At 39.1% G+C, this 26,137-nt stretch overlaps 1 protein-coding gene across 11 annotated transcripts in view; it reads left to right on the forward strand.

The window, feature by feature from the left end:
- The window catches only part of camta1b (calmodulin binding transcription activator 1b), a 275,440-nt gene that overhangs the window by 133,409 nt on the left and 115,894 nt on the right, over window positions 1-26,137 (forward strand). The window lies entirely within an intron of this gene.

A 26,137-nucleotide genomic window follows, 5' to 3' on the forward strand; every position in this document is an offset into this window, starting at 1 on the left:
GTGCAGTTTATTTCTATAGAAGGCCATGCAATTAAATGTAATCATGACATAAGGAACTTGAGAGTAAAGACGACAATATCCAACGGTACCAAAAAGAGCAATTTCGCATGCTTATCTGCAGTGGTCCGGAAAGATAAGTTTGGATTTATTCATAAACAGAAAACCGTGGAAAGAGCAAGTGTTTGTATGAGAGGCAAATCAAGGGAAAGGGAAAATGTGGGCAGACAAATCACCACGGGGTTTCGGGTTCAAGAGCTGTTTACATGGCCAGAGGTTACCTGGCCAGCATCTGGACCTGTCATTCACCCAACGTGTACACACACATTTGTAAGTACAGCGAGCAGAAGAGGCAAATAAGAGCTGCTTTACTGAGCACACAGCCGATCCAGTCTTTTAGAAACAACCTTGTTTTCTTGCCTAACGGTATTTAGTGATTCAGCTCTGACATCAGATACCAAATGACTCATAAGATGCTTTTTGATTTGTTTGTATTTTAGGCACACCGACACATACACAGTGCCCCCAAAATATATTTTGGGAATTAAGCTGCACATCAAAATGTCTGAGTGTCATTGCATTAGATAACAAAATAGCAAGCGTTATTTATTTGATGAAAGAAGCACATGTTTTTCAAGCAGAACAAAAAGAAGTTTGTTGGCTTAAAGTAATCAAACGATTATACGCTCAGAAAACATGCATTTCATATCCAGAAATGTGGATATTTTTTGCCGGATTTCATTTACACCATTCCATTGATCGTCTACTGTGAGGTTTTGATTTGCATGAGATTTTTTTTTATCAGTATTTGGCAAATTCTCTTTGAAAACGTATAGCGTTCAAAAGTTTGGGGTCAGTACGATTTTTTATGTTTAAAAAAAAAGGTCTCTCATGCTCAACAAAAATACAGTAAAACAGTTATTATTTAAAATAACTATTAAAATGATTAAATATATTTTAAAATATGATTTGTTCCTGTGATCAAAGCTGAATTTTCAGCATTTCCATCCTTCAGAAATCATGCTAATATGATGATTTGCTGCTCAAGAAACATTTCTGATTATCATCGATGTTAAAAACAGTTGTGCTGCTTAATATTTTTGTGAAAACTTGACTTTTTTTTTCAGGATTGATGAATAGAAAAAGTTCAAAAGAACATAATTTATTTAAAACAATTATAAAAATAGCTTTACTGTTACTTCTCATCAATTGAATTTGTCCTTGTAATATAAATAAATATAAATATAAAAGTAGTCATTTATTTCAAACATTTCAAACCCCCAACTTTTGAACAATAATGTACCTTTTAAAAAACAGTTTGATTTGCTTTTAGTGTGCCCCCATTATGTGGGTCACATGAGAAAAGTGCATCCAAATTAGAGCTTAACGATGAAGCGTTAATGATATGATCACAGTGTGTGACAGCGGCAGGACACAGAGCAGCAGGGAAGAGACTGCCGGGCAACTGTCCTCTACACACACACACACACACACACAAACAAACATGTAAACACAAGTGTTCCCACTGAGTCTCACACACATGCACACACACACACACACAGCTCCTCGCCGCCCCCGGCCTGCCTTTACATAATGGCTCTGATTTCAGTCTGCAATTTGCCATGGCTGTTTAGTGCAGCGCGTGCTTTCCTGCTCTTAATGAAGCTTGTGTGACTCCAGGCTGTCTTCAGGGGTCACAACCAGTGTCAGTTCACACTGCAAGCAACGACTGGAGATACACAGCCGACATCAGTCCTAAATGCTTCCACACACATATTCATCTCGTAATATAATTAAAGCAATGAAAGCACTGCTATGATTGTGTCGTCGTATTAATTTGAAGTTAAAAGAGTGCTTGTATCTCAGTAGTGACTCTTTATGGAGCGAGCGGTTGGGTAATTCACTCATGATATCTCATCTCAGGATATTAATTTGTTTTTATAGCACTGATAAGACTTTTAAGGCCAGCTTTGATGTATTTTTGTTATTATTTGTCGATTTGCGCTAATATTCATACAGTGCTGTTGTTTGTTCACACGTATGTTGCTCTGCTGTGCATTGTGTGAGTTTATTGGCCAGGTGTTCCTGCTCTGTGTATTTGTATTCATAAATGTGTCCTGGCGTGTGCATATGTGCGCATTTTAACCTTTATATGCCTGTCAGTTCTTGGCATTGCCACTACTGTGTGTGTGTGTGTGTGTGTGTGTGTGTGTGTGTGTGTGTGTGTGTGTGTGTGTGTGTGTGGCAGCTTCAGTGGTTCCTGGGATTCAGTATTTGAGGTAACAGCATTCTAGGGCCTTCAACAAGTACAGTTTTCTTCAAACATTTCTGACTATTAATTATAAGAAATATTTGTTATAAGAATTATTATTTTGAATTATACTAATCATTGTAAGAAATAGAATAAATTACAATAATGTGTAATAAAAATGATATTCATATGATAATGATAATCATATAATCTTATAATTAATACAATTATATTGTAATTGATATAATTAGTATTATTTTAAATAATTGTATATAATATAAAATTATAATAGTTATATTATTTATGTAAATTATAATCAAAATTATAATAAGATGAACAATTATTATATAATATTAATAAAAAATCATGTATTATAACATAATATTATTATAAGATTTGTATGTAGTCTTTGTGATCTCATATTAATTGAGAGACTAAATGGAATATTTTTACTTTGTCACATCAGGACCATTAAAATGGACTATGATGATTTCATGTGAAGCTAAAGCAAGAAGAAAAAAGATTCGCCATTGGGATAAATATGGGTATTTAATTCAAATGTGAAAAGTTTCTTTTTCTTATCCCATTGGCAAATTTTTTTTTGTCTTAAGTATGAATATTGTTCAGTTCTGTGCTTTCTCTCTCCCATACTCCCGCTCCCAGACTCCTCTAAAGAACAGAACATAAAGGGCCCTTTCCCATTAAAACAGTGACGTCTGAGGAATGCCAATGCATGCCCGCTGCCGTTTTGTCAAAGTTTAATTTGGCTGATCTGCTTTGTGTCATGTGTCTCTCCTCTCTTCCGCAAGGGGAGTGCATCTGAGGTCGTAATTAAACACCACACGCTCATTCATGTGCAAATCCACCCAGGGCTCTTTGAAACCAAAGCAATGGAGGATAGAACAAGGAGAAAATTGATAAACAGAGGGAAAGAAAAAACAGGGCAGACGCAGAGGAGAAAGTGTCCGCACGTCTCCAGGAGTTCATGTTTCCTGCTCGAGTTGTAGTGGACTTTGTAGGCCAGTGAACCGAGAAGACCCGTCTGTACCGCGGTGAATTTTAAACAGAACTAGAATAGAAACCACTTGTGCCGAACGGACCTTCGTTCCTAAATTCTCCCTGGTTGTTCTTAAAGGTACGTAATTGACCAATTAAAGCACTAATGATCCATATCAGTTTGTCATCAGAGTTGATAAACATGAAAGTCGAGTGAAATGATCCATAACAGAAGTTTGATTGGGCAGAGGGACACACAAACACAACGCGCATGAATACACACACATATATTGTGAGTCAGCATGTGTTTTATCTGACTTTCAGCCAGGAGAGAGATAGAGAGAGAGAGATTGATCTGCTCTCTCTATGTGATGTACACACCTACTGGCAGCTCCAGACACAAACAGAATATATTCAATATACCGACACACTGTACTTGACTGTGATGATAGTCTACAGACTGCTTTACACTTCATCTTATGCTTTGTTTTTATCACACGTGTCCACTGGTGCAAAGTCAGATGAGCTGAGCGGACGTTTTCCATTCATTCTCTATGGCTGCCGAGCAGCAGGGGATTGTGGGATTGACAGCGCCGGCAAGCAAGCGATGAGAGTGTCAGAAAGAACATTTTAACTTCACTCAAATGAAAGACGAAAAACGTCCTCAATGTGATGAAAAGGTAGTTTCAGAGCTTAAATCACATTGTTACATATTACTATGCATATAGTGTTTATATATATATATACCTGTGTATATATATATATATATATATATATTAGGGCTGTCAAATTAATCGCATCCAAAATAAAAGTTACATACATGCATGTGTGTGTATTTATATATAGAAAATAATTATACACCGTACACACACATATATTATGTAAAAACAAACTTTTATTTTGGATGCGATTAATCGCAATTAACAGCCCTAATATATATATATATATATATATATATATATATATATGTGTGTTTGTGAGATTGAATCAGGTCTAGATACGGTCTGCGCTGCACTGTTTTTGGTGAGTGTGAGGGTTAGGGTTAGGTTAGGTAATGTGCCAATGATAATCAGGGATTATCTGTGATAGACATGGAGATGCCTTTACTTGAAATGCACAAACACAACACAATGTCTTTATATGGTTTGACATGCAGCATAATGAAATAATATTGATATGGTCCAGTTATTTTCATCACATATCTACCAAATAAAGAAGCTCTGTTAGTGCGAACACACACTCACACACGCGCACATCAGTTTCTGTTTGATGCCCACCTCTTGTTTGAGCGCCTTCCCATAATCCCGAATGAGCAGTTTGTTGGACATACCTTTTATTAAAACACCAAAATAACAACAGTGAGCTTTTAAGGTTTCATCGAACATAGCGCTCTATTCCTCCTGGAAATAAACAACCGCTTTCACACAGCAAACAGTAAGTATGTGTGTGTGTGTGTGTGTGTGTGTGCGAGAGAGAGAGAGAGAGAGAGAGAGAGAGAGAGAGAGAGAGAGAGAGAGAGAGAGAGAGATTGTGGAGATGTAGGCAGTGGCGATACATACACTGAGTGTGTGTGTGTGTGTGTGTGTGTGTGTGTGTGTGTGTGTGTGTGTGTGTGTGTGTGAGTGAGTGAGTGAGTGAGAGAGAGAGAGAGAGAAAGAGAGAGAGAAGATTGTGGAGAAGTAGGCTTTGGTGATACATACACTGAGTGTGTGTGTGTGTGTGTGTGTGTGTGTGTGTGTGTGTGTGTGTGTGTGTGTGTGTGAGAGAGAGAGAGAAACAGAGAGAGAAGATTGTGGAGATGTAGGCTGTGGCGATACATACACTGTGTGCGTGTGTGTGTGTGTGTGTGTGTGTGTGTGTGTGTGTGTGTGTGTGTGTGTGTGTGTGTGTGTGTGTGTGTGTGTGAGAGAGAGAGAAAGAGAGAGAGAAGACTGTGGAGATGTGGGCTGTGGTGATACATACACTGTGTGTGTGTGTGTGTGTGTGTGTGTCGCGTGCCTGCCATAATGAATTGTGCGCTGTGCCGTCTCTCAGACAGTACGTCAGCTCCTCTGGCTCTTCCCGCTAGTTCTGCATGTGTTGGCGCGCTGCAGCGGCAGACAGACTCTCTGCTCTGCACTAATGCTTTCTGGCAAGACACTGGGCATTTATTAATGCAGGAAAAGAAATTGTTTGTGTGTGTGTGCATGTGTGAATGTTTGCATTAGTGTTGTCACGATACCGAACGTTCAGTTGTCTATACCAATAGCAGTGATACTTCCTGGTACTTAATACCAATTTTAGACACGGTGGTTACATTTTGTTTGTGTGTGTGTGCTTTTGTGCATGCATGCTATTATGTACTGAATGTGTGCTTTTGTGATTTTGCTGTGTGCTTTTGTGCATGTGTTTTTATGCATTTATGTGAGTGTGTGTGTGTACATGTTTCTCATGGGGACTTGTGTCACTGTGGGGACCTAAATTGAGGTACACAAGCTTATAAATCGTAAAAATGCGTGATGTGTAGGTGTGATGGGTGGGTTTAGTGTGAGGGGACAGAATATACAGTTTGGATAGTATAAAAACCATTATGTCTATGGAGAGTAAAGATAGCGCACCAGACTCTGTGTGTGCGTGTGTGTGTGTGTGTGTGTGTGTGTGTCCTGAGTGAAGCGGTCCGTCCGAGAGGTAGTTGAGCAAGATGAAACGAGAGGGGTCTGGGAAGTGGCAACATGTCAATATGAAATAGAGAGAGAGAGAAAGAGACAGGAGCCAGAGGAGAGCAGCGAGAGATGATGGATGAGAGATGCCGTGTAAGACGCACTGAACCATACGGGAAGAGCAGAGGAAGAAATCTGACGGAATTGGAAAAGAGAAAACACAGCAAGCAGAAGATATGTGAAGGATGAGCACACGCTGATGAAAGCAGCGATACGTCTGTGTGGTCCGGGAACACACTGTTGACCAGTGAGAGAATCCCGGCTCTATTAAACATACAACACACCAAACTATCACAGCTGAAGTCGTGCGCGTTGGGTTGGCGTGTGTATTTTTGATAGTGGTCGGTCATAGTACATCTTTTGATCTGAGTGCCGGGTGACCTGATTCTGTCGGCCCCGAGCTCATGAATAATCCAAAACAAACCATCATAAACAAACACATTAATGCTTTCTGCCATGTGCAGTACACAGCCTTGAATGTGTCCGTCATCAGAGCTTCAGAGTCACTGATCAGATTGGTCAAGTTTTCAAATACTTGTTCTACATCTTTTTGACATTTTTGGTACTCTTGAAGTACTAAACATTTTAAAAAAAAATTATAATAATGCCCAGAATACACAGGTATGAGAATGCAAACACCTCTAGTAAAAAAAAAATGCAACACAATTATTTGATGCATTCTTAGCATTGTTTTCAGATTTCATTAAAAACATCTTCATTTGTGTTCAGAAGATAAATGAAAGTCTTACGGGTTTGGAACGACATGAGGGTGAGTAATTAATTACACAATTTACATTTTTGGGTGAACGAACCCATTAAAGGTCGATTCAGTTTATTTATTTTCGTTTTTCAGTTACTGTACAGTGTTATCCGGTTGAAAGAATAAAAAATGACATTTGACAGAGCATTTGAAAGTAAAATAATTTAGAAATGTTCCATTTATAGTGAGAAATAACCATTGTAGTCATCAAATATACACTTGGTTATTTCTAAAGCTCCCTTGAATTTGTTCTAGATCATTAGACATAGACATGGGAGAGAGAGGTAGAGCTCATGGGCAGATCACCCCTGCGAGGCTCTGTGTCTCCTGGTGATAAAGACTGAATTCAATTATTTAGCAGCACTTGCAGAACAGACGTCAACTCACCGTCCCTCCTCTAGGGATGAAGTGTGTGTCTGTTAGAGTACATCTGCTGTGAAAAAAAGCGGAATTTATGACTTAAATAGCGGTAATGAAATACCAGAGTGATTAGCATATAATGGTAAACAGAAGCTAAGAAGCTTCTTGGAAATATTGAACCTGAAATAGCAGGTATTTAGTGTTCTTTTGGAGGTGAGCATTAGGGTTTCTAAAAGTGTGTTAGTTCTTAAAGGGATAGATCACCCAAAAATGTGTCATTTAATCATGTCGTTCTAAACCTGCATGACTTTCTTCTTCCACAGGGCACAGACGGAGACATTTTTTGAAGATTGTTTCTATGCTTTTTTTTCTCCTGTGCAATACAATGGACTGTGAATGAAGCATTTAAACTTCAAAAAGGATTCAAAGAACATTAAAAACATAGATCGAAAACAGCTTGTCATTCACAAAAATGGATCTCTCAATGGCATGTTCAGATATTTTCAATAAATGTGTTATGATTCGTTCATAAATGATTATATCCAGTTCTTGTGTACAACTCACAGACTCGATGACTCAGTTGCAATGTGTAACGACTCAGTGGAGGGGGAAATTATCAATGAATAACTTTAATATTGGTACATTGAACAAAAGTTGTATAGTCTGTGTCTATAATGATTTAGCATCCTTATTTTGAAGTTTGAAATCCTCTGTCCCCATTCATTGCAATTGCATTGACACGAAAGATCAACACAGTCTGCAGAACATCTCCTTTTGTGTTCCACGGAAGAAAGCCGCACAAGGGGAGTAAATGATGACAGAATGATCATTTTTGGGTGAACTATCCCTTTAAATGACCACAAAGCCGTCCCAGTCTTCTTGAAACCATATTCTCCACAGAGTGTGTGGTTCTAGGCGCTTCTGATAATGCACATGTAGGCCTCGCTCAACAAGGAATGATGGAGAGTTTTGACTTCAATTAATTCTACATCATTGCATTAATTAATCTAAATCTATAGTTAATTAATTATGCAGTATATTTTTTTTCTTGTGCATGTTTAAAAAGTCAAAAGGATTGTTGGATGATGTTTTAAATTGGAAAATTAATATTCATAACTCCTAATGAAGTTTCTAGAATGACCCTCGATTCATGGCTTTACTGAGATTTAATTAACAATCCTGGCAGCCGACACCTTTGACAGAATGGGTGGCATAATCGAGTCACGTGGAGTGACTTATTGTTCGAACACGATAAAACATACAAACATTAATATCTTGCAAACGCTGAGCTCTCTTAAGATCCTCAAAGACACAGACATCTCATAATATGCCATTCACAAATTATCCTGGCAAACATTCAGAGTAAAACTGCTTAAGTGTGAAAATAATGTCATGCAAGACTGAGCAGTAATGAATATATTAGGACACGGGCATCTGATCCAAGGTCAGAGGAAAATTTGCAGCAACATTTATAGACCCCGTAGAATTTTCAATAATTGCCGTCCTGTCATAAAAGTTTAACCCTCAAACCGTGATATTGATGCCAGACATCGACCGCCAGCTAAATTAATCACATTACTATAGAGTGGGAGATTTAATACAGATTTCTTTTTAATTTATTTATGCACATTATTGTTTTGTTTGCTACTGTAGACTTTTTTTTTGGTTCCTATACAGTTTTAGCATATTCTGGGTGCTTGTTAAGGTGTTTGGTAGGAGTGGTGTCATAGAAATCCACCCCAAGTGATATTCAGTGTACATTTATGCAGTGTTTCACCCTAGATTAGGGTAATATTGTTTGTTATTTCTGTCTTTAGTATCTTTAGTCTTCAGTCTGCCAGGCGTGTGTGTGTGTGTATCTGTGCTCTCAGTGACGCTGTCCGTGGGCCTGAAGTCCCACTGACTCCACAGACACATCGTCTCCAGACTGATTATGACAGTTATGATCACATCAGCACTTGTGTGTGTGAACTCGGCATGACCTCGGCATCCTCCAGTGAGTAAATCTGCAATCAGTCAACACACTGACCTTTATCACCTCACGCTTGACCCTGAGTCAACACAGGCCAACATAAGGGAGCGTTCACACAGTACACATTCTTGCATTCAGAAACAACTGGATGTGAATAGTCCATTTGCGCAAAAAAACTTGTATAATCCACATTTTCTGATTGGTCACTTGTAAATATGTGCCTGTGATGCAAAGCTGAATTTTCAGCATCATTACTCCAGGCTTCAGTGTCACATGATCCTTCAGAAATCATTCTAATATGATGAGTTGGTGCTCAGTTATTAATTATCATTTGTTATTGGCACTCAAATATTAATACATTTGTGCTTACGTGAATACTCGCCACGTTTTGACATTATTTTGTGTGTGTTTGACTGTTTAAGCGCAATAAGCAGCGAAAAATAACTAAATTTAGACCTGAGAGGCGGCTTTATGTGTGCACCCATTCACAAAATCTGTGAATGAGTAAAATTATGCACAATACGCGCAATCCCACGCCGAAATTCAAGCACTATAGCACCAACAATATTCATCCGGAGCAAATGAAACGAGTGGGTGAGGAGAGGCTGGTTTGTAACTCGCTGTAGGAGAGATGAGAGAGCGAGAAAGCACAGCTGGTGTCATGTATCTATTATGCGTAGTATTGGAAGCCTTTTCATATTTTTCAGTATCGATATGTTTCGAAAAATCTATATTTTTGACAACACTACATTGCACTTAGTTTATTATTTCAGATGCCTTTTTTTAAAAGACTACAATTGAAAAACATAGCCTATATAAAATTCAACCCGCCAAAGTGTCTAGTAGGAGTGACTGCGTTACACGCCACTGCTGAAATCCACCCGCATTTGGCGGGTGTTAACGTCAACCCTGGTCCGGATTGATTGCAAGAGTTTCCCTAAGGCAGGATCTTCCGTTCAGCGTCACATATGAGTTCAACACTGGCAGTGTTTTGTGCTACGATGAAAAGACAGCACTCTCCTGTAATCCTGCGAATGTGCAGCATGTCATGGAAGCCCTTAGCGTTTGCTACTCCACATTCTGTCGACAAGATCAGAATGTTCTCTCTCAGGCAGCGGCCATGTTTCATTAATCAGCACCCGCGATCTCTCCGAATCAAGCTTCTCCCGCCGGTCCCCCGTTCCTCAGCCCTACACGGGCTCCGCCAGGCCTTTCCCATCCAGATGAAGCTGTTGACGGGCGCAGGGGTCTTTTTCCATCGCCACGCTGAGGGGCTTTTTAATTTAAGGTAATTAATTGCTGACCTCGTTTGACGCGGCACTTTATGAGTCTTTGGCGACAGCCTGTGATTTTCTGTGCTTCCCGCTGCTAGCAAGAACTCCTGCGATGATGCTGGCACAACTGAGAACGAGCGGGACCAAGGATTGAGCAGGGAGCGATGGGTAAGTGGGGTGGGACAGGTTGTTGTTATGTGATTCGAGGGTGGGGGGGGGGGGACACAGAAATGATCTGGTGCTTTCTAAAAGAGACGAGTGATTTCCCCTGTCTGCTGTTCTTCCTGCTCTGGTGGATGCTGCATCCCTCCGTCTGTCTCCAGACTTGACTGTCAGGGGCATCCACTCCATTTAATCAAACACATTTTTGTGATTACATTCGCCTCCACATTCCAGAGAGAGAGAGAGAGAGAGGGAGAGATGGAAAGAGGAAGCAGAGAGAGTGTTGTGGATCAGTAAACCACCTAGTGCCACAGTGTCTGCTGACAAAGTAAATCACACACACATAAGAGACGAGCTGGGCAGCCCATTACGAAAGCACTTCCAACTCGCCTCTTTCAGTCTCTCTCTCTCTTTTTCGCTCTCCCTCTCGCTCACAAAAAATGAAAACTCTCCCATCATTTACTCACCCTCATGTCTTTTTCTTCTATAGAACACAAAAGGAGATATTTTAAGCAGACTCTACAAGCTGGAGACCAGCTCCTGAGTGTGATTTTAAGTGATTAAACACTTGTTATCATATGATTATAGAAGACAAAGATCAGATTTAGTGCTCATGTTGTATTTTGGGGAGCTTATAACATGCATTTGGGACACAACATGCACCAACCATCTTCTCAAACTTGTAACAAAAAGTCTAAACCAGCCGTTGACAACAAAAGAGAAGCTTTAAGGTCCCTGCAGTTTTCCACTGAAATAAAAGCTTGATGCTTTAATGTTTGAAAATGAAGAAATTGGGAATTTGAAATATAATAATGTAATATAATGATATAATTTCTTATTTTGTGTAATATATTTTTATTTACTAATAATAACCATAATAACATTATTGTTATTAAAATTATTCAATTGTAATTATATTATTATATTATTATTATTATTAATATTATTATTATTATTATATAATCATATTGATATATAATCACATTCCTACAAATAAACACAGCAAACTTTTTTTGTGGCATTTTAAATAGGATTTTTATCAGAAAAGGGCAATCATTTTTAGAGCTTGTTCAACCACCATCCACTTTAATTAATCATCAATGAAAATATGATAAAATATGAAATACTAGAAGAGCGTGTTGTCCATGCACAAAGCACGTCAAAGCCCTGTGGTGTGTTTTTGTGAATTATTTCATGTTTGAAAAAATGCTAATGCTAAAATGCTAGTATTTGTGAGGCAGCCTTAAATTAGAGCATGCCATCTCTTGCTACAGTCGAAATCAATAGACGGGGAGGAGAAATTCAGCCTCCCTCTGACTGGCCCAGACAGAAATGTACACGGTCTCTCTATTCATAGAGGAATGAATAAGAGTCATCTCACAGTGCAAAACCATAGAAATATAATAAGTGGATCAGAATGATACTTAGCATGAAGCCGGGGTTCCTGGAAATTGTGCTGGGTTTAGCGGCCCATATTGTCTCTAAAAGTGTGTTCACACCGACATCAATTAAACTGCACCGAGGTGCAAATCGTAAGTCTGATCACTTAGTAAAATAACAGCTCATCTCACCTCTCACAAATGTTCCAGAACCAGTTATGCACTGAAATTTAGCAACGTTTGTATGAGCACATATACTGTAATAGTGATGAGCACCACTAATAATTCCACTGAGGAATATACAAGCATGTATCCAACTTATCAAGTGGCGGAACACAAGAGCTTCACTGTCTGCACTCCTGTTGATATTCGACATTAATAATGAATGACATCCATGTTAATGCTCTTTATTTGGTCTGGTACACTAGCGTTCAAAAGTTTGGGGTCATTATGATTTTTTTTCATGTTTTTAAAAAAGACTCTTATGTTCACCAAGACTGCATAAATTGAGTAATATTGCTGGTGAACATTTTCTTTTGTATGTCAGGTACCAATTCTAAACAGAGGACATTCTGTCTGTTCCTTTTGAGCTAATGGGGTTGCTTTGGCTAGGATGAAACTGATCTCATATTTTATATATATATATATATATATATCAGCAGATCCCCTGTTCGACTCATCCTTGCCCACACAGAACTCGCTGTAGAATTTGAACTCTTAATCATTTACAAATCAGAACAAAAAAGTCAGCAGGTTCCGTCCGGGCTTCTCATTGATATTGAAACCCACTCGTTCCCCATTTCTGTCTCATATCCTTCAGCCCACTTTCTTTTCAATGATTTAAACCAATGGACTGCGGGAGTATGGAGACGGAGCGCTGATGACGACAGCAGTGCTTTATTTATGCATACATGAAGCTCCGTCCGCCGTTAATTAGTAGAAGTAATTGGTAAGCAAGTGTTGAATATCAGAAAGATGTTACATATGCAGAAGAAAGCATTTCAAATCACTTGAGATGGACTGAATTCAAGGCCTTGATCGTTTTGGTTTGAAAGGAGGACGAGGGTGGCGTCATGTTTTAGTTGTGGGCGAGGGCTAAATAAAACACGTCCTTTCCTCTCTCTTGCTGTCTTTGTATGCATGCATGTGAGGACCGTGTGTGTGTGTGTGTGGCCTCCCCCTAAGGCTACCGCCCGCAGGCATCATTAAGCATGATTTACAGTCTCTGATTTCATCCACTTCATGTCATTTAGATCAGCGTGATGCATGCTGAGAGGAGCTGGGCTGACCGCTCACTTACTGTTTCAGCTTGTTGACAGTTTAAAGCAGTGTTGAGGGGTTTGGAAATGAGGTTGTGTTACTAGCAGTGCTTGATCCATGTTCAAAGTAAACCAGTTTACATTTCTGGTATTTTTGCACTCAATTCAGTCTACAATTTTTTGTTTGAAAAAAATGACTTTAATATTTAAAAAAAACTTGCTCAAACTCTTAAAGGGATAGTTCACCCAAAAATGAACAGAAAATTCTGTCATTAATTACTCGTCATCAAACCCGTAAGACTTTCGTTCATCTTCGGAACATCTATTTGATGAAATCTGAGAGCTTTCTGTCCCTCCATTGACAGCTACACAACTACCACTTTGACGCTTCAAAAAGTTCATAAAGAGATAGATAGATAGATAGATAGATAGATAGATAGATAGATAGATAGATAGATAGATAGATAGATAGATAGATAGATAGATAGATAGATAGATTAATTTTGCTAGACTTTAGATAGACTTTTCATGATCTGTCTATTTCAGATACAATTTTGCTGAACTAAAACACAGTTAGATTCATGTTGAATTGAACCGAACATGTGGTTTTGTTTTATCTTCCTCCTGCTGCTGGAATATTCTTGGTATTTTTCATGTTTTTAGGTTGCAGTTTACTCCTCTAAAGGCCTACAACACTTTCAGGTCTTGTATTTGTGCACAATACCCTCTCTGGAAAGTGTACTTCTCATCCATACTGTGGTGTAATGCCTTGAGCGGCGTGTTGCAAACCCACTGTGGCTTCCGTTATCTGCACTAAGCTTCAGTTCTCGTCTACATCTCTTCCCTTCTCGACTCTGTGAAACCCGTGCACGTATCCACCCATCCCGGCCGGGAACTGCACAGACCCCATTATCCTCCCGCAGCAGATTTCGGTTCCGGAGCACATTAAATCTCCAGCAGGGATCAGGGTAAACAAATAAACAGGTAAATCGGCTTTTACCAAGTCTGCCGCTGAGAGCTCCCCGCGTGCTTTGATCACATCTTCCTCGTAATCTCTCTCCTCTACTCCGGCTTTGATTGCAGCGCAAGTCAGACTCTTGTGCGGGTGGGAGACGTGATTACACCGCTTCATTCTTTACAGCAGCGTCTGGAGAAGACCTGCGCTCCTATTGGTGGAGATGAACATCAGTAAGCAGGTGAACCCGCCTCCGTGATCATGGAAAAGTGAGGCGCCGCTCTGCGAAACCCTCGGGAGAGAGATGAATCATATCAGCACCAGTGTGTTTTAAAGGTGCTGACCGATCGTCTGCCACAAACCGCCCTCAGCGAGAGTGTGTGTGAGACGAACGCAGAGAGAATGATTAGACTGCTGCTCACATTGAGCAGAGAAGGGCATTGGGGAGGATAATGGAAAGGCTCGTTTTTACTTTTTCAGGCATTTTAAAGTGGCAGTTCTCTCAAAAATGAATACCGTGTTCTAAGACATACAATATGCAAATGTTTCATGTGTCATTGCGGTATGAAATCTGTCTGCAAATAATAACATGATAGATTTTCAGTTTCCACAAGGGGTGCTGTAACACACTGATTTGTGTTTTTCAAGTCATTTAGTGACAGAGCAACAGTTTGAAAACAATCTTAATCTCATGCAAAGTAAAATCCTGTTTTCAATGCATATTTTTCATTTAAAATATCTAAATATCTATAAATATTTAGCAACACCGCATAAATTCTCCTAAATAAATTGAATTGCATTTTAGATTGAGTTTATTACAGCCACAGTAACGGCAAAAACAATGTGTAAAACAAGCAGCACTTAAACGGAGAAGCCAGAGAACAGAGAGGAAGTGTGTGTGTGTGTGTGTTCTCTACGGGCCTCTCTGCAGGAGGGTGTGATGGGATCATATGGTCCCTCTCTCTCGTCTGCTGTCTCAGCACACATGCTGCTGCGGGCGACCCCACGCTGGGTCACACACTTTCACAGCGGCTGTGGTTGCGCTCACAGCTACAGCCTTTCTGCTCCCAGAGTGCCTTGCAGCAGCGGAGCTACAGTTTTGTCGTTCTTTGTCTTCGGTCATCACCCTAAAGACGCCAGCTCAACGACTTCTCCTTCAGAAACCAGAAGAAATAAGCAAAAAGAAGAGCGGCCTCTAGCTAGGAAGCGTTAACGATGTTTGACAAGCAGACACATTCCCACATGTGCACAGCTGTGCGCTCCAGAACCACACACACACACATGTCCCACATCCCCTTCACCTGCTGCTCTGCTACACACACACGGCTCTCTCTGGAGCCGCCATCATGACTCCTGACTGCCAGAACCAGGAGAAGGAGAGGACAGCAGGAACGGAGGAGATGAAGGCACGGGAGACACAAAAAACGAGAGATACTGTATAAGGCAGAAAAGAGAACATGAAGGATCAACATGAGAAAATGTTCAATTAAAAAAGTTATTTTTATTTCTTTTCTTTGTTTTAAATGCTTATAAAATCTTAGTCATAGATTCTAAAAAGGTTATTTTTTTTTATTATTATTATTTTCATTTCGACCCTCTCTCTAACCCTTAGAATAAAATTGGCACATTTTGTGTTTGGCCTTAAAGGGGTCATATCAAACAGTTCTAGTATAATTCAGTTGTTTTACCCTGAGGTCTACTTAAAATGTTATTAAAGGTTTTTTTTGTTTTTTGCATGAAAACTAGTAGTATGTTTTTTCGTTATTGTTTTTTTCATGACAATTTTCCACCATCTCTCTGACCCTTAGATTTTTTATTTTTTTATTTATTGCTGCTGCTTTGCCTTTTCCGAAACACCCTCCTTCACATGTGAAATCAACATCTTTGCTCTGCTAAGACTTTTGGAGCTTGGTTTCAAGACATAATCTTTTAGGACATTGATTCCTCTTGATATTGTTCCCGTTTGAAAACTTGTACATTGCGTCTGTTATGATTGGCTAACCTTTTGCATGTGAAATAATAAGTAACAGTGCTACTGAATAGATATTGACAGGTAAACATGATCATACCATAGTGTATATATGGCTATAGCAATCAAAGGTTTGGGATCTGTAAGATTTTGTAATGTCTCTTATGCTCAGCAAGGCTGCATTTATTTGATCAAGAATACAGTAAAACAGTAATAATTAAATAAATTAACTGTTTTCCATTTTAATACATTTTAAAATGTTCTATTCCTGTGATCAAAGCTGAATTTTCAGCATCATTACTCCAGTCTTCAGTGTCCTTCAGAAATCATTCTAATATGCTGATTTGCTGTTCAAAAAAACATTTTCTAATTATTATCAATGTTGAAAACTTAATATTTTTGTGGAAACTGTAATGCATTTTTTTCAGGATTCTCAAATAGAAATAGTACAGAAAATAGAATTATTTTGTAACATCATAAATGTCTTTACTGTTGTCAAAAAAAAAATCTTACTGACCCCAAACTTGTGAATGGCAGTGTGATTGAGCTTATTGTACTGGTGTTTTGTAGTCTAGTTTCTATACATAGTCTGGGTGGTTGAGGGAGATTTGCATTAGGCATTGCTTGTGCATTCTGTTTTTGTATGATATGAAGTAGAAAAGGGGACTCGTCATTGTAAGCAGACGCATAAATCAGTGTGAGGAGAAGAAACGGAGGCTTTAGTGAGCAGGAGATAGAGAGAGCGACCCCACAGGTTAGAGAAGAGAAGAGAAGATGAGCTCTCTCATTCAGTTCACGTCCAGCACATTTCATGCCCTCTGCTGAGCCGCTGGTCTCGGCCCGCTCCACCCTGCACACGCAGAGTTATACGTACCGTACGCCATATGCTTCACATCCATCAGCACAGCCAGCTGCAGGAGAACGGGATACACAACCTCTGTGCATTAAAAACATCAGTACTTAAAAAAGCTGTGGTGCTCGTACAGCGAGCCTGAGTTCGATTCTAGCTCGTGATATTTGCAAATTCCTTCTTTTTCTTCAGTACTCAGGTGAAATGTGTGATGGTAGCACTACTTGCATTGTTGTCTACTTTGGATTAATGACTTCTGCTTATGTTATTCTCATTTTTATGAGAGCTAAATCAAGCTAAATATTTTCTCTCTTAAATTGCAATGTTAAAGCTTCCTTTTTGACTGAAGACACTAGTCTGCCAGTACTGATTTTTGATGGTCTTTGTGGTTATGCTTTATAGGTGATGTGTTTTTAATCATACAGACCCCATTTGGAAGCTGCAAATGTACTTTATAGTTGTGGTTAGCATTGAGCAATATCAGATGCTTATGAAGGGGATGCTGGGACGGAGATTCAGTGTCTGGCTGCCCCCTGCAGTGAACATGAAGCATTGCACAAGGGCACAATGAGTTTGACCTGAAGATAATAGTGAGCCTAAAGTACGATGGAGAGCTGGATGTGTCTTTCTTAGATGACCAGACCTGAACTCAACTTTCACAGCCCTTTTTGTCTATTTGTTTCGGTCTCAACCCCTCTTCCTTCTCTCTCACTCTTTACATCTCTTACGCTCCAGTCGAAGTTTCACCATAGCGGAAAAACCTTGAGGCTTGGCAGCTGTAGAGCTCATGCTAAACTTTATGTAGCTTGAAAGTGCTTTTCAAAGTGCATTCAAAGACTTAGTTTTCCTAGCTGTTTTATTCTGCAGCTGTATCTTTTTAGGACGGGACGTATCAGCAGCATGTGGCAACGTTCAGCGATTTGAATTATTGCGCACAAAGCCGTCGCATCTTTCTTTTCTTCTTTAGGGTTGTGTTTATGTGCATACTGCCCACGTTTCTCATCCGAACACACACCCGATATCGCACAAACGCAGATAGAATCGTGTTGAAATAATGTTTGGCGTATTTGTAGCTCCAGCAAACAGTCTGGGTGGGGGATGCGCTCGTCCTTATTGTTCCTCTCTGGGGACGAGCCACTTCTGTCATCCTCAGCAGCAACGTCTGCATCACTCTATCGATCAGCTCCACAAATCGGGGGGCAGAGAGCGAAAAAAGACAGAAGCTGAGGGATATAGAACGCCTGTAAAAGAGTGAGAGGAGCGGGGATGGTGAGAATTGTTTGTCTTGTTCTGAACGAAGTCGTCCTTGATTTACACACACTTTGGATAGACGACGTGTCTCCAAACACAGCGGGCTGTTATCGCTAAAGCTGCCTTTAATTTCCACCGGCTCACAGCGTGATAAAGAAAAGTCATATGCATACAGTATGTTCAAAATGATTAACCTGTACATGATGTTTTGTGAACTTGGCCTGTTCTGAAAGCGATTGGTAGAATGCATTTCTTGTAGAAGACAGCAGCGCTTTGCAGGGTTGTAAAATTGCAATTCAGTATGCAGATATCATTGCAGTAGTTTAGATTTTCACAAAATCCATTGTTGCATTCAAAATCAGCAAGATGTAACAGACAGGTGTGACAGAAAACATGCTTTTAAAAGTTAAACATTTTTAACTTCACATTCATAACTTCACACAAACGTGGCGTTTATGGCCAAATATGCTGGAATTAGTTTGAGATCTTTAAGATTTTGTAGTTTTTGAAAGATGCTCATCAATTAATTTGATAAAAACAGTAAAATTATGAAATATTGCAAATTCCTGTGATCCTCCAGTCTTCAGTCACATTATCCTTCAGAAATCATTCTAATATGATGATTTATTATTATTATCAATGTTTAAAAGAGTGCTCTTTGTGGAAACTGATATTTCATTAGGATTTGAACTGCATTTATTTGAAATAGAAATCTTTTGCAAGACTATACATTTGTTTAGTTACTTTTGATCAATTTAATGCATCTTTGCTGAATAAAAGTATCAATTTCTTCTTCAAAAACAAAAACATACTCACCCCAAACTTGTATATTTTTATATTCCATGGAGAAAATAAATTCATAAAGGTTTGGATTGGCACAAGGCTGAGTAAATGATGGCAGAACTATCTCTTTAACAGTACAATGTGAGTAGGAGATTCTTAAACTTTACTTAGTAAGTAAAGTTTATAAAGTTTAAAAAATTGATTTGGCCCACCTAGCAAATCTGGCACAAGATTAGCACACCTACAACGGAAAGTATCTCCAGAAACAGCTATAGGAGAAAGTTTTAGAAACTGAAAGTTTAAGACTGTAGTTTTGGCGCTTAGCTCAACACAACATACAGGTGAAAACAGGCTCTTCAGTTCCAAGTGGCAGAGAGAGGATGGAAATTCATTAATTATGAAACGCAATTATGGAATTAATTGTGTGGATGAAGAAAATTAGACTGTTTGAGAAATATCAATGCAGTGCAGCCTTCCAGACACATTTTGGCACGTCCTTAAATTCCTGTAAATTCTCGAGCAGCATTCATCCGTGTCACCCGCACTGAAGCCAGGGGCGTACGGGTGAGTTCAGCTCCACCTGGGTGAGCAATCAGACACTTCTTGGCCAGGAGAAAAACCAGAGAATGAAAAACACACAGACAAAATAATATAAATTACAACAGTTATGGTCTATATGTTTCAATTTAATGTGCTTGTAATGATAAATTATTTTAGTTGCGCTGCCCAAAGAGGACTTGAGCAGTGTCGTGCTGGCCAGGACATTAGAACAATTGCTGCTGTCAGGGGAGGCTGTGGCCATTAGTCAATAAATTAAAGAGTAATTACAATGGTTTCTGCTTCTGTGACTCTATCTGCGAGACCTCACACAGGTGGAATAGAAATGTGTTCAGAGAGAGAGAGAGAGGGAGAGAGAGAGAGAGAGAGAGAGAGATGTTTCTGAATCACATCCAGCTTCAATGGACGACAGCAGAGAAAGTTTGCCAGAAAGTTTCCTTTCTCCTTCTCTCCTTAACTCATTGAGATCCTGAGGAAAGGAAGATGGATCTCCACAAGAGATGTTCTTAAGTGTTTAAGCTTCACTGAATTACCTTCACATTTACACATAGGCTACTATAACAATCTTAAAGATACAGTATTGAAAACTGTTCTAAAAAATTCTAAAAGAAAAACCTAATTTTGAATTTATATTGCAAACATTTAAGTCAACTTAAAGAAATAATTCACCCAAAAATATAAATTCATTATTTACCTTTCTCATTTTGTTATAAGAGATTTGACCATATATATACAGGGATAATGGCTTTTGAAAATTCAGCTTTGCCATCACATTACATTTTAAAATATGATACAATATGATGGGTTTTTTTTTAAACATATTACTGTTTTTACTGTATTTTTGATCAAATAAATGTATTATATATATATATATATATATATATATATATATATATATATATATATATATATAATATTTGCATATGTAAGGCCCATAAATTAAATTCATATGCATTAATCTATTCCTGACACGGACTGAACTTTTATCTCACAGTAGGACGCGAGTGCCAACCCTTCCCATCCAATAAAAGCCTCTGTCACTGACAGTAAGCATAATGGGTACCTGAATCCACTCACCTGCCGCAGAGATAATCCCGTCCGCAGGTAAAGGCTCACTTGCATTAGACAAATCCCCAGGTATTCTCACGCCCGGGGTTGTTCTGCGTGCATTCCAGTGCCTAATAATATATGACACCCCTACTGCTCTGCTTTATAATACTCAATCATAGAGCGCAAACATATTCCACCGGCAAACGTGCAAAGGGTTTGTGCACACTGAGAATAACCAATCACATCTCAAATCCGCAGAGAGAGGGGGGGCAAGAAGTCAGTGAACATAGTACAGGAGGAGTAGATTGTGTTAAAGCTAGTGAAGCAATCTAGTACAAATAGTAAAAATAGCAAGTGGCTAGTAGTTAATCACTATACACATTCCTAGGTTTGTCTGGCTTCAACTCTGTTGCTCTTTAGTAGGATAAAGACAATTCTGACTTTCTGTGTGATTGGTTGATTGATTGATTGATTGATTGATTGATTGATTGATTGACTGGTTTGTTGATTGGTTGATTGATTTATGTATAAATGTGTATTATGTGTAAAGTATTTATGCATCAATAAATATTTCAGACAGTAGTATTCTGCACTTGTTGTCAACTCATGTTAAATGTTTTCCTCTGGGTTTTTTAACTCAAACATTTGTCACACTGAAGTGAAAGGTAAAGTTGTGCACAGTGAGCACCTCTTCAGAATACTGCACTGTTTTTTTGTTTTTTTTTTACTAACAAAGTCCTAGTTTACGTAGTATTGTTCATAGTATACATACTACTCTTATTATATCTGTAGTTTATAGTAAGTATGCTATACCTATATCCCTATATCCCTCAGTTTCAGCATTAACTCTCCATCTCATAAACAGAGCAGTAAAGACACACACAAACATATTTTGGTCACTTCCCTATTCTGCTCGTCTTCAACCTCATCTAGCCATGCTAATGAGTTTATTTGAAAAATTTTCTCTCACAGTATTCAGACACACCCCTTGAACACACAAACACACACACACACACACACACACACACACGAAACTCCACTGATGCAAACAACTTTCTCAAGGGCAAAGTTTAGCAGAGCTAGACAGTGGCAGCATCTATACCGAATGATGCAGGTGTGTGTGTGTGTGTGTGTGTGTGTGTCTCCACCAGGTGTGTGAGGCATGTTTCTGAAGGCAGACACACACTCAAGAATCTGCCTCCGTCTCTACGGGATTCCCCATTATCGCCTGAGACACAAATAGCCTTTGAATTGTGGGTAACAGGTGTCCGGAAGTCACAAACAAATTATTGCTACGACTAGAGAAGAGTCGTTCAGAACACGCTGTTTGTTTGGACAAAGCCAGCTGAGCGTCTGCGTGTCTCGCAACCTTTTTTGTGGTTTTCATCAACAGCCGCCTCATCTTCACTAATGAGGCGTAATCTTAATAGCGTGTCGCCCCCTATGAGACGGGCACCGTGCCATTCTGATGGGCTGACACCGGTGGAAGGTGTCGTTGGCTTAATGAGGGGCGTAAATCTGACACGGCGGGACCGAAAAAGGTACTTTATTGCCCTGGGCGACACACACACTCTTTCATAGAAGAAGAGCTGAGAGACAAAGAGAGGGAAAGTTGAAGTACTGCCTCCAGTGAAAGAGCCTCTTGTCTTTGGGCTTGTGTCTCACCCAGCTGTGTGGCTGTGACAGCTGTAAACGCAATGAGACATTCAGCGGATTTGGCCGCATCCCCCGCCGGAGAGACCCCACGTGGTGCTCTCGACGCCGGAACTGCTCCCCCACCTGTGGTGCACACCTGCACACAATTTCATGCTTGATTTATGACGTGTAGGTACGGCAAGTTATAGTTCTGGTGGTAGTGTGAAAGTTAAGTGTCAGACTGATGCAGGTGACCTCGTTCCTCTCGTGGACCACCTACATCTGACCGACTGGCGACCATGCATATTACTATGAGGTTTTTATTTATTTTATATAGTTTAATTAGTGCTGGGCATCCAAAATAAAAGTTTGTGTTTACATAATATGTGTGTGTGTACTGTGTATAATTATTTAGTATATATAAATACACACACATGCATGTATATATTTAAGAAATATTGCATGTATATACATCATTTATATTATATATAAATATAAATATTTTATATATAAATAATTCTTAAATATATACATGCATGTGTGTGTATTTATATATATATATATACTAAATAATTATACACAGTACACACACATATATTGTGTAAACACAAACGTTTATTTTGGATGTGATTAATCGCGATTAATTGTTGCCCTTAATTTTAATATTATTTAATAAATAGCCTATTAAACAGATCAAAAAACGAACTCAAACGTGACATTTATATGTTTAATAAAGTATAGAAAAAATTTTTAACTCCTGTTTTGTTTAGTTTTTTCGTTTGTGTGTGTGTATAGCGTGTTTTGCTATACTTGTGAGGACTAAATGTCCCCACAAGGATAATAAAACCTGAGATTACCTACATTTTGAGGACCGCTGGCTGGTCCTCACAAGGGAAATTGATTAATAAACATAATTATTTTTGTATTTTTTTGAAAATGTAAAAATGCAGAAAGTTTTGTGTGATGGGTAGGGTTAGTGTAAGGGGGGAGAATATACAGTTTGTACAGTATAAAAACCATTACGCCTATGGGAGATCCTTACAAGTATAGCAAAACAAACATGAGTGTGTGTGTGTGTGTTTCATCTTTGCTATCTATCTTAAATAATCAGAACTGCTTTTGGCCGGACAGAAAGATTTCGTCCACATTTTTATACAAACGTTTACCTAGATGCCGCACCACAATTCAAATGAACTTGATTCTAAACTGCACGAAAACAAACACTTTAAATATCTGTCTCTTTCTGTTTAAGTCAAGTCAACTCATCAGAGTGAGAGACTAGGTGAGTATTGAGGGGGTTGAGGAGAGGAAAGCTCTCTGAAAGTGGCCACCCACCGACTGGGGAGATGAATCCAGGAAATAGGGGTCAAAAGCATGTGAACCATGAGTGACTGCTGGGATGATGCAGCGCTCATTGATATGCATGCCTCTGCTGGTATCTGTGGTGAGGGTTTGGAATGAGGCGAGAGCAGATGATCCAGCCCTCGACTACTGCAGTATTTATAAGTCAGAGTCTCCCAAAATGAGCAACTGGACAAAGAGGAAGTATCTATCTCCCTCTTTCTCTCTCTTCGACTGAGAGCGCTATTTATCTTGCTGGTCTCTGATAAATGGTGGATCCGTATGTACCTCATTCATTGGTGTAGCTCTCGTTGTCTCGCTGCGTCAGCCTTTTCCACAGCTCCACCACAGCGCTCTCTAAACTATTCATGAAGTGCTCGTCAAACTTTGTTAAATCTAGATAAACCTTAAGGAAAAGGTTTGTGTGTTGACAGCTGCGGCAAACTTCAGATGCCAGATTTCCAGTGCTAAATTGCGATTGTCTATCAATTTGCCTGAGGAAAAGCAGTAGTAATGTCCAGAGTTTCACTTGACAGCTGGTTGTAGCTTATGAGAAATATGTATCATTGTTGTATTGGAGGGATTTGTTTTGGGATAGAAGAGATTTGTTTGGATGTGCTCCGTCTTAGAGACACATGTCACCCTAAAGCTCTTGTTTATCCCGTCAGCTGTTCATCTGATGGTCCCGTTTCACAAATGCACAGTGATTTTTGCCCAGTCATTTCTGAGTATGCAGACACTATCGCTTCTAGAGTATAATTGGTTTAACTGATATTTTGTAATTATTTTCATATTTAATACATTCAGGAAACAATGTATTCAGGCAGAATAACTTCAGTAAATCACAGTAAATCAGTGGTTCTCAGGCTTCAGTATGCAAATTTTACACTAGATATAAAGCAGCAAACAAACACAAAACCAACATTTTTATTGCATTGATATTGCAAAAAAAGGGGGAGTTTATTAATATATTATTAAATATGAATCATTATTACAGCAATTTTCCAAAACATATTGTGGTCTGCAGTCCACTGTTTATCCTCACTACAAGTGAAGCTGTATTCAGTGTAGTCTGGGACAAAAAACTATTTTTTATCTTGTATATTTTGTTCATGGTTTTTGAGTGCATGTCGCTTCACCCGTCCATGTTGGCATGGCTAATTTGACTGGCTTCTACAAAGTGACAGACATATTGCAGAGTTTGTGACTCAGTTTTGTGTTGCAACCCTCTAGTTGAGAGAGATTTAATCTATTGTTTGCATATATTACTTAACATTTTATGTTGCAGTCATTCAATCAAGAATTTTAAGTTGAGCCCGAAACAAAACAATCAATTAAATCGTAAAGAAGCTTTGAATAAATACATTAATAATATTTACATTTAGATACAACATATTAGTGTATTGTGTTCTCTTCCATTTATTCCTTAAGTTTTCTTTACTTGGTCTTAAAAAAAAGTCTTAAATGTACCTTCATAAAACCTGCAGAAACCCTGTAAAAATGTGTTGATCTCTACTATTTTGCCTTTTTCAGTCTTTGTCATTTCTGTCCTTTCCTCTTCTCTTTTTGTTTTGCCTCTTTCTGTCTGTTATTTTCTTGAGTATTTCTCCTTGACTGTTCGAGTCGGGTCAGCATCAGTTCCCAGATGCTGGTGTGCGTCATATGAGGTGTGTGTGTGTGTGTGTGTCTAGTGTAGGATGTACAGAATGGGTCAATGGGCTGCAGTGACAGAACAGTCCTGCCCACCACGTCTCCACATGGATAAAGGAGAGCCGATCCATTCCAATTTATTGATGGGAACAATATGAGACACTAGAATGACTAAAGCCACAGCGCACACCCTCCTCTCTCTCTTTCTCTCTTTCTCTCTGTCTTTTTATTTTTATTTCTGCTCCTCTCAGTGGAGAGCCATCAGTGTCAAGAGGATGGACAGAAAGAATATTAAAAGAGTATTATGAAGAAGAGTGGAAAGTACATACAGAGGCCCCAATAGTATTTGGACACTTAAGTCACACTTAAAACTGTCTGAATGTCATTGCTTTAGATTTCTCCTGGTATTATAGGCCTTGCTCTGGCTCCATTCTTGTATATAATGCCCATTTTTCACAATCCAATCCCTTTCTGATGCATAAAATAAAATCCCAACCTTATCTTTTTACTGAAATGCATCACATTATGGAAGTTAAATGGTCTGCGAATGCTGTTTTGTGTTGATTTTAAGTGTCCGAACACATTTTGAGGTCACTGTACGAGCTGCATGTCACAACACAGACACACGGAAACAGCCGTGGAGAGAGAGAGAGAGAGAGAGCTGAGAGGGATGAAACCTAAAAAATACATCCAACGCCTCTCATATCATTTGAAAAGATGAATCTAATCTTCCTGCAATCAGCTCTCTTGCTCTAGCGCCTGTCTCTCGCATGATCTTCAGCGGCGGTCTCTCAGCACGCTCCCTCCCCACAGGCCACGGACGCTTCGCTTTGCGGTTATTAACCTGAACAGTGGGCGCATCTGAGTCTAGGTTAATAAGCTGCTGTCTTCACCTCACTCTTTGTCGGGAGAACAATGTTGTCAAGCCTACAGAAATTGGCAATTTACAACAGAGATGGAAATGGAAGGCAAGGTACTCGTCTGTG

This window comes from Squalius cephalus (assembly GCF_949319135.1).
Source record: "Squalius cephalus genome assembly, chromosome: 22".
In the NCBI taxonomy this organism is placed as follows: Eukaryota; Metazoa; Chordata; class Actinopteri; order Cypriniformes; family Leuciscidae; genus Squalius; species Squalius cephalus.